The 8,978-nt window shown below is 39.5% G+C and overlaps 1 protein-coding gene across 1 annotated transcript in view; it reads right to left on the bottom strand.

Annotated features, from left to right (window-relative positions):
• The window catches only part of LOC128687698 (zinc finger protein 850-like), a 107,236-nt gene that overhangs the window by 58,591 nt on the left and 39,667 nt on the right, over positions 1 to 8,978 (bottom strand). The gene's annotated exons all lie outside the window — the stretch shown is intronic.

The raw sequence follows: 8,978 nt of genomic DNA, 5'->3' as shown, positions 1-8,978 counted from the left end.
GATAACAGAGGGATATCTTGCTACTCCTACTTACACTTTGGTCACACTTCACATAACAGACACGCACATGCATATATATAATATATATATATATATATATATATATATATATATATATATATATATATATATATTATATATATATATATACTGAAAGCAGTGAAGAGTTTTTACGAGGATAGTGAGGCTCAAGTTAGAGTATGTAGGAAAGAGGGAAATTATTTCCAAGTAAAAGTAGGCCTTAGACAAGGATGTGTGATGTCACCGTGGTTGTTTAATATATTTATAGATGGGGTTGTAAGAGAAGTAAATGCGAGGGTCTTGGCAAGAGGCGTGGAGTTAAAAGATAAAGAATCACACATAAAGTGGGAGTTGTCACAGTTGCTCTTTGCTGATGACACTGTGCTCTTGGGAGATTCTGAAGAGAAGTTGCAGAGATTGGTGGATGAATTTGGTAGGGTGTGCAAAAGAAGAAAATTGAAAGTGAATACAGGAAAGAGTAAGGTTATGAGGATAACAAAAAGATTAGGTGATGAAAGATTGGATATCAGATTGGAGGGAGAGAGTATGGAGGAGGTGAATGTATTCAGATATTTGGGAGTGGACGTGTCAGCGGATGGGTCTATGAAAGATGAGGTGAATCATAGAATTGATGAGGGGAAAAGGGTGAGTGGTGCACTTAGGAGTCTGTGGAGACAAAGAACTTTGTCCTTGGAGGCAAAGAGGGGAATGTATGAGAGTATAGTTTTACCAACGCTCTTATATGGGTGTGAAGCATGCGTGAGCGTGTTTGATAGGAGTGAATGGAGACAAATGGTTTTTAATACTTGACGTGCTGTTGGAGTGTGAGCAAAGTAACATTTATGAAGGGGTTCAGGGAAACCGGCAGGCCGGACTTGAGTCCTGGAGATGGGAAGTACAGTGCCTGCACTCTGAAGGAGGGGTGTTAATGTTGCAGTTTAAAAACTGTAGCGTAAAGCACCCTTCTGGCAAGACAGTGATGGAGTGAATGATGGTGAAAGTTTTTCTTTTTCGGGCCACCCTGCCTTGGTGGGAATCGGCCAGTGTGATAAAAAAAAAAAAATTATATATATATATATGTAGGTAGTAGGTTGGTAGACAGCAACCGCCCAGGGAGGTACTACCGTCCTGCCAAGTGAGTGTAAAACGAAAGCCTGTAATTGTTTTACATGATGGTAGGATTGCTGGTGTCTTTTGTCTGTCTCATAAATATGCAAGAATACAGGTAAGTCTTGCTACCTCTACTTACACTTAGGTCACACTACACATACATGTACAAGCATATGTATACACACCCCTCTGGGTTTTCTTCTATTTTCTTTCTAATTCTTGTTCTTGTGTATTTCCTCTTATCTCCATGGGGAAGTGGAACAGAATTCTTCCTCTGTAAGCCATGCGTGTCGTAAGAGGCGACTAAAATGCCAAGAGCAAGGGGCTAGTAACCCCTTCTCCTGTATATATTACTAAATTTAAAAGGAGAAACTTCAGTTTTTTTTTTTGGGCCACCCTACCTCAGTGGGATACGGCTGGTACGTTGAAAGAAGAAGAAAATATATATATATATATATATATATATATATATATATATATATATATATATATATATATATATATATATATATTTATATATGTACATATATATATATATACAGTGGACCCCCGGTTAACGAACTTTTTTCATTCCAGTAGTATGTTCAGGTGCCAGTACTGACCGAATTTTTTCCCATAAGGAATATTGTGAAGTAGATTAGTCCATTTCAGACCCCCAAACATACACGTACAAATGCACTTACATAAATACACTTACATAATTGGTCGCATTTGGAGGTGATCGTTAAGCGGGGGTCCACTGTATATATATATATGTATATATATATATTTATATATATATATATATATATATATATATATATATATATATATATATATATATATATATATAACATCTAGGTTTTTCCCCTTTTTCTAAATAGCTCTTGTTCTTCTTTATTTCTTCTTTTGTCCATGGGGAAGTGGAAAAGAATCTTTCCTCCGTAAGCCATGCGTGTCGTATGAGGCGACTAAAATGCCGGGAGCAATGGGCTAGTAACCCCTTCTCCTGTAGACATTTACCAAAAAAGAGAAGAAGAAAAACTATATAAAACTGGGATGCTTGAATGTGTGTGGATGTAGTGCAGATGACAAGAAACAGATGATTGCTGATGTTATGAATGAAAAAAAGTTGGATGTCCTGGCCCTAAGCGAAACAAAGCTGAAGGGGGTAAGGGAGTTTCAGTGGGGGGAAATAAATGGGATTAAATCTGGAGTATCTGAGAGAGTTAGAGCAAAGGAAGGGGTAGCAGTAATGTTGAAGGATCAGTTATGGAAGGAGAAAAGAGAATATGAATGTGTAAATTCAAGAATTATGTGGATTAAAGTAAAGGTTGGATGCGAAAAGTGGGTCATAATAAGTGTGTATGCACCTGGAGAAGAGAGGAATGCAGAGGAGAGAGAGAGATTTTGGGAGATGTTAAGTGAATGTATAGGAGCCTTTGAACCAAGTGAGAGAGTAATTGTGGTAGGGGACCTGAATGCTAAAGTAGGAGAAACTTTTAGAGAGGGTGTAGTAGGTAAGTTTGGGGTGCCAGGTGTAAATGATAATGGGAGCTCTTTGATTGAACTTTGTATAGAAATGGGTTTAGTTATAGGTAATACATATTTTAAGAAAAAGAGGATAAATAAGTATACAAGATATGATGTAGGGCGAAATGACAGTAGTTTGTTGGATTATGTATTGGTAGATAAAAGACTGTTGAGTAGACTTCAGGATGTACATGTTTATAGAGGGGCCACAGATATATCAGATCACTTTCTAGTTGTAGCTACACTGAGAGTAAAAGGTAGATGGGATACAAGGAGAATAGAAGCATCAGGGAAGAGAGAGGTGAAGGTTTATAAACTAAAAGAGGAGGCAATTAGGGTAAGATATAAACAGCTATTGGAGGATAGATGGGCTAATGAGAGCATAGGCAATGGGGTCGAAGAGGTATGGGGTAGGTTTAAAAATGTAGTGTTAGAGTGTTCAGCAGAAGTTTGTGGTTACAGGAAAGTGGGTGCGGGAGGGAAGAGGAGCGATTGGTGGAATGATGATGTAAAGAGAGTAGTAAGGGAGAAAAAGTTAGCATATGAGAAGTTTTTACAAAGTAGAAGTGATGCAAGGAGGGAAGAGTATATGGAGAAAAAGAGAGAGGTTAAGAGAGTGGTGAAGCAATGTAAAAAGAGAGCAAATGAGAGAGTGGGTGAGATGTTATCAACAAATTTTGTTGAAAATAAGAAAAAGTTTTGGAGTGAGATTAACAAGTTAAGGAAGCCTAGAGAACAAATGGATTTGTCAGTTAAAAATAGGAGAGGAGAGTTATTAAATGGAGAGTTAGAGGTATTGGGAAGATGGAGGGAATATTTTGAGGAATTGTTAAATGTTGATGAAGATAGGGAAGCTGTGATTTCGTGTATAGGGCAAGGAGGAATAACATCTAGTAGGAGTGAGGAAGAGCCAGTTGTGAGTGTGGGGGAAGTTCGTGAGGCAGTAGGTAAAATGAAAGGGGGTAAGGCAGCCGGGATTGATGGGATAAAGAAAGAAATGTTAAAAGCAGGTGGGGATATAGTTTTGGAGTGGTTGGTGCAATTATTTAATAAATGCATGGAAGAGGGTAAGGTACCTAGGGATTGGCAGAGAGCATGCATAGTTCCTTTGTATAAAGGCAAAGGGGACAAAAGAGAGTGCAAAAATTATAGGGGGATAAGTCTGTTGAGTATACCTGGTAAAGTGTATGGTAGAGTTATTATTGAAAGAATTAAGAGTAAGACGGAGAATAGGATAGATGAACAAGGAGGCTTTAGGAAAGGTAGGGGGTGTGTGGACCAGGTGTTTACAGTGAAACATATAAGTGAACAGTATTTAGACAAGGCTAGAGGTTTTTGTGGCATTTATGGATTTGGAAAGGGCGTATGACAGGGTGGATAGGGGGGGCAATGTGGCAGATGTTGCAGGTGTATGGTGTAGGAGGTAGGTTACTGAAAGCAGTGAAGAGGTTTTACGAGGATAGTGAGGCTCAAGTTAGAGTACATAGGAAAGAGGGAAATTATTTCCCAGTAAAAGTAGGCCTTAGACAAGGATGTGTGATGTCACCGTGGTTGTTTAATATATTTATAGATGGGGTTGTAAGAGAAGTAAATGCGAGGGTCTTGGCAAGAGGCATGGAGTTAAAAGATAAAGAATCACACAAAGTGGGAGTTGTCACAGTTGCTCTTTGCTGATGACACTGTACTCTTGGGAGATTCTGAAGAGAAGTTGCAGAGATTGGTGGATGAATTTGGTAGGGTGTGCAAAAGAAGAAAATTATAAGTGAATACAGGAAAGAATAAGGTTATGAGGATAACAAAAAGATTAGGTGATGAAAGATTGGATATCTGATTGGAAGGAGAGAGTATGGAGGATTATTAATTATAAGTGAATTAAATTTGTATAAGACAAAGGATATATTCATATAGTCTAAAATGCTTTTTGTAGAAAACAATGGTTCAATTATATTCCTGTCAACAATGGATAAAAGGTTCAAAGTGATTGTTGAAGTTATGATGTGGGAGTACATAGGTGAGTATGTGTGTACTGAGTATTTAGCGTTTAGTCTAGGATGTAAGTAAGTAAGTTTATTCAGGTATACACAAATACAGTTACATAGAATTATCATACATAGCAGCATATGTGTAGAGAACCTAGGATAACCCAAAAAAGTCAGACAGAGTGACTTATTTCCATTGGGGCCCTTACTTATTTTCATTGGGGTCCTTACTTATTTCCATTGGGGTGATTAAGTGGCTTTTGAGAAGAGTCTTAAACTGATTTTCAGACTGGGTTACTTTAATATCTTCTGGTAATGAATTCCATATTTTAGGGCCCTTTATGTGCATAGAGTTTTTACACAGTGTGATAAGGACACGAGGTATATCAAAAAGAAATCTGCCTCTTGTGTTGTGGTCACACTCACCTTGTCTTCTGCCATAACACACACTGAAATTTCCCACAGTCATTTCCTCTACATAAGTCGCCCTCAATATCACTATTACATCCTAAGCGGTACAGTGGACCCCTGCCTTACGAACGCATTACGTTACGTTAAATCCGCCATACGAAGCATTTGAACGCAAAAGTTTTGCCGCGCCTCACGATAAAAAACTCGCCTTACGTGATTCATCAGGGACGCGTCCCACGTGTGGCATCAGCTGCCCCATGGGTGCCAGTGTTTACAACCCAGCCAGTGCAGTTGCATCTAAGCATACATTCGGTACATTTCATATTATCACAGTGTTTTTAGTGCTTGTAACTGCAAAAATAAAGTCACCATGGGCCCCAAGAAAGCTTCTAGTGCCAACCCTGTGGTAAAAAGGGTGAAAATTACTATGGAAATGAAGAAATTTTATGACCCATTTTAGGAAAGTCTTAACCCCTTCAGGGTCCAAGGCCAAAAGCTGAAGTGGTGGTCCAGTGTCCAAGAAATTTTGAAAAAAAAAAAAAAAAAAAAAAAAAAAAAAAAAAAAAAAATTATTTTTTCTTACAGAATTAAAGAGCATATTTTTGTGAAGGTAATAAGACAAAAAAAATTTTTTCTGATCAGTACTTACCGAGATACAGTGCCGAGAAGTTTGTCCAAAATGATGTGGTGGCGGCAACATCGACGAATTCCACATATGCGCATTACTTTTTAGCAGTTTTTGTAGTTTTTTTTCTTTTCTTTTCCAATTTTTTTCTTTTCCTACTAACATTTGGGGCCTGAGAGACCAATACTGTATATAATGTATATATATAAACTCACTGTATTGAACACAATAACCGCACTAAAGTTATTATCATATTATTGTTTACCACTGTTGTTCATTAAAATAAACATGCACAAATCTTGTATAATACTAATGTTCTATCATATATTTACATATTTACAATCACTGGACATGGTTTTAGAACTACTGAAGCTTGTGGAACTCCTTGAAACAAGGCACCATACACAGAGGCATCTTACATTCCTCACACATAAACAGTGTCTCTTTGCATCTTTGTTGCCGTCGTTTTGTTTGTGCACAGATGATGCATCTCTTCTGAGCAAATTTCTTCTGAGTTGAAGGAAGCTGTATTATGAAATGATCACCTTCCCTCCTCAAACGCTTGGGTATATCCTGAGGAATTCGAGGACCTTGTTGTATAGCAGGTGTTCTTACCTGGTACTTCATTATGAGTTGTCTGACAACAGACAAACAAAATTCACCATACAGTGGTCTGTTGCCAGTCTTTATTTGGTACATATTATATGTATTGAGCATTGAAATGTCCATGAGATGGAAGAAAAGTTTCATGTACCACTTGTAACTCTTACGAACACAATCAACCAAGCGCATGTTTTGAGTATAATCAATCACTGTCACTGGTTTTCGAATATGTTCATTAGTCACTCGATCAACTTTGCCACTGTCTTGCATTTCATTACGGTGAATGGTTTCAACAATGTGACATCTCGTTTGTCATGCCACCGTAATGCCATGATGTCATTGGCAGTAAACACCTGCACGTCATCACCACGAGCACCTGCGTTGAGCCTGGGCATATGTTTACGATTAGAACGCACTGTGCCACACACATCTGTCTTGTTCACTCGCAAGAAATCACTGAGTAATGGGCTTGTGTACCAGTTATCGGTATATAATGTATGCTCCTTACCAAGATAAGGTGCCATCATGTTTCTCACTACGTCACCTGAGATACCCAATAACATCTAGGTATCTTTCAATGTTTTTCTTCCTGTGTATACAACAATATCCAACACCAGGCCACTGTCACAGTCACAGAGTACAAACAGTTTTATACCAAAGCGTTTCCTCTTGCTCGGTATATACTGCTTGAATGACAGTCTACCTCTGAACAAAATCAAAGACTCGTCAATTACAAGATTCTTGAATGGATAAAAGTATATGCTGAACCTTTGTTTGAGATACATAAAAACATTTCTAATCTTGTATAACCTGTCAATTCTGTCAGGCCTGGTTTTGTCAGAGAAGTGCAACATACGTAACAGTAAGATAAACATGTTTACTGGGATGATTTCACTGAAGACCGGGGTAGAAATTAGTCGATCTGTGGACCAGTATGCTTTTATATTATGCTTATAGACATGAGGCATAAGCATTATTGTTGCAAAAAGCAAATGCATTTCTGCAACAGTTGTCTCTTTCCACCGGTGTAGTCTTGACTGTGGTGATATGATCGTACTTGCCATGGTGTACTCAAAATACTTATTGCTTTCCCTGACAATAGTTTCCATCAATGGCTGGTCAAAGAATAATTCAAAGAATTCCAGTTCATTGGCCGTGGTTCCAAGGGGACAAGTAGGTAGAATTCCACTTTGAGTCATCAAAGTTGTGGGACTTGGGAACAAAATTGGGATTTTGCTGCCAATCCCAGATACGGTTTGCTGGTGGATACTGGACATCATAGGCTGGTTGTGCAGGTGGTTGTGGTTGTGGTGGGCTGGTGGCTGATGCTCTGCTTTGTCCTTGAACTGAGGAGTCAGCAGCGTGGGTCCCAGCCTGGGCTGGTGAGTCACGCATGGCGGTGCCACTACCACCATCTGCTGATGCCTGTGGTCTATCCATTCCAAGTGTAGCCACATCATCCTCACTATCACTATCTAAACCTGGTGTAGGGCCACGGGATGTACTCCGTCCCCTGGGCACAGCATAGGGTACACTACCCGAGCGCATGTGGCGGCGTACATACCGATGCTTCACTGGTGAATATGATTCCTATCACTACTTGAATGATCGTCAAGCGCAATAAAATCACAATCCACGTCACTATCATCATCATTACTGAAGTCAGAGGCCTGGCCACACGAAAATATTAGTTTTCTCTTGCTTTGAGGTACAACTGACCGTGGCTGACGAGTGCCCACACCAGAGGTAGAAGGTTGAGGATCGTCAGGGTTTTCTGCACTATTATCAATATCCTGGTCATTCCTTTCAGTCACTAACTGATCAAAGCCATAGAATTCGTCTTCATTTCCACTTCCATCAGTGTCAGAACTATCAGATAGGAAGAGGAGAGTCCCAATTTTCCGTGGAGTGAGAGCTGACTTGCGACGAGGCATGGTAAACAAGGGTAACTGAGCTGGCATTCCCACAATGCTATGTGGGCACCTAGATTTTTTGTTTATGGCGCACACCCACCACGTAGACCCGTTCTCTCACATGTAGGCCTATGAGTGCTTTCGCGCTAAATTTGACGGCGCTAGAATTTTGGCGTAGATCTACGGTTTGGACACTCAACGTGAAGCCGTAGATCTACGGGACGGACCCTGAAAGGGTTAAAGGAATGGGAAGTACAGAGCTCTATGGACAGATTTCTTGTGCAACAGAGGTCCAGTGACTCTCAAGCTGGTCCTAGTGGCATTAAAAGAAGAGAATAACCCTGGAAAAGGACTTTCTACCTCAAGTCCTAATGGAAGGGGATTCCCCTTCTAAACAATAACTTCCACACTCTCCCCTCCTCCCATCCCATCAATCATCACCAGATCTTCAATAAAGGTAAGTGTCACGTATTCTATTCTTAGTAGAGTAGTAATTGTACACGTCTTCTTCAGTTTGTGTGTATTAAAATTAATATTTCATGTGGTAAATTTTTTTTTTTTCATACTTTGGGGTGTCAGGAACGGATTAATTTGATTTCCATTATTTCTTATGGGGAAAATTAATTCGGCTAACAATAATTCTGGCTTACGATGGGCTCTCAGGAACGGATTAATATCGTAAGGTGGGGGTCCACTGTATACTGTTGGAGCTCAGTCACATTCCTTACTAATTTGTGCAGGTCCAGAGAGAAACCAATGCACTACATGGTGTCCTGTGGCCTGGTAGGCAATGCTCTCGCCTCA

This window comes from Cherax quadricarinatus, chromosome 11, assembly GCF_038502225.1.
Source record: "Cherax quadricarinatus isolate ZL_2023a chromosome 11, ASM3850222v1, whole genome shotgun sequence".
NCBI lineage: Eukaryota > Metazoa > Arthropoda > Malacostraca > Decapoda > Parastacidae > Cherax > Cherax quadricarinatus.
Note: the sequence above shows the minus strand (reverse complement) of the source record. Positions and strands in the feature narration are given on the sequence as shown.